The 1,519-nt window shown below is 43.6% G+C and overlaps 1 pseudogene; it reads left to right on the top strand.

Moving 5' to 3' along the window:
• The first annotated feature begins 295 nt into the window (after positions 1-295).
• On the top strand, positions 296-1,124 carry LOC121497703 (annotated as a pseudogene).
• The last annotated feature ends 395 nt before the right edge of the window (positions 1,125-1,519 follow it).

Raw genomic sequence — 1,519 nt, forward strand, 5'->3', positions numbered from 1 at the left:
CCCTGCTTCTCAGCCCCTTGGGGATAATGGGCCATTGCCATAAGTCAGGGCTTCTCCAGACAGAAGGAGAACTGATTTTAAGCACTCAATAAAATTTGTGGAAATAAAATGAAATTGAATGTGTCAGGCACACCTCTGTACCCCCCAGTGCTTTATAATATATGAGATCAATGAATGAAGACAGAACAAACAGACAATGACAGGTGCTTGGGAAGAGGGAAGAATACAAGCTCTCATGTTCAAAACATGATCCATCACGTATTGATTGCACTGTCTTGGGAAAATTAGTGAATGATGCTGGGTCTTTCTAGTCACTGTATAAATCTAGCTGGGGAATATTTCTGGCCTTATTATACAACCTTTTTCTAAACCTATTTTAAAATCTACCATTTCTGAGATCGTTGATCCCTGTGCATAGTCACTGCGACCCATCGCCCCTGCTGGGAGTCCCACCTGGAAGCTGCTGGTGGACCTGACTTCCAAGGGAGCCAGCTGGAGCCAGAGGCCAAGGTGAGCAGAGGTGGCAGGAGTCGAGGCCGGAGTCTGTCTCTGACCACCGACAAAGGCGACAGGAAGCTCATCATGGGTGGCTTTTTATCAAATATTTTTTCTAGTCTTGTTTGGAACCCCAAGAAATGAAGATTTTAATTTTGAGATTGTATGGAGCAGGAAAAAAGTAATTTTGTACAGATTGCAGGTTGGAGAAGTGGTTACTACTATTCCTACCATCGGATTTAATGTTGGGACAGTAATATATGAGAACCTTAAATCCCAAGCCTGGGATTGAGGAGGACAGACAAGGCTCAGGCCATACTGGAGATGTCATTATTCAAACACGGATACAGTCGTTTCTATAGTAGATAGTTGTGACCGAACCAAACTGGCATTCCCACGTCAGAGTTAGTGGCTATGCTGGAGGAAGAAGAGCTGAGAAAAGCCATTTTGGTGGTGTTTACAAATAAGCAGGGCATGCAGCAGGCCGTGACTCCGTTAGAGATGCAAATTCTCTTGAGTTACCAGCACTGAAGGACCCACAGTGACAGATATGCAAACCTTCAGCAACCCAAGTCACTGGCTTCAATGAGGCAATGAGATGGTTAGCTGGAACATTAAAGAACACATAATAGGGACGCCTGGGTGGCTCAGTGGTTGAGCATCTGTCTTCAGCTCAGGTAGTGATCCTGGGGTCCTGGGATCGAGTCCCACATCTGGATCCTGGCAGGGAGCCTGCTTCTCCTTCTGCCTGTGTCTCTGCCTCTCTCTGTGTATCTCTCATGAATAAATAAAAAAAAATCTTTAAAAAAAAAAAAGAACATATAATAGCTCAGTCCCTGCTGGCATTCTGAATTGAAGACCACATCACATATCCCTTGGGAAATGTGTACTTCATGCTACTAAATATTAAAAGTGTGATTGTTGGCATATACTGAGCTGATTGCCATATGTGTAATAAATATAAAATATGACTATTCGGTTAGAAGGGTAACTCACCATTATTGAACCAACTGAATGTCTGTTC

The sequence above is a fragment of the Vulpes lagopus genome, chromosome 8 (genome assembly GCF_018345385.1).
Source record: "Vulpes lagopus strain Blue_001 chromosome 8, ASM1834538v1, whole genome shotgun sequence".
NCBI lineage: Eukaryota > Metazoa > Chordata > Mammalia > Carnivora > Canidae > Vulpes > Vulpes lagopus.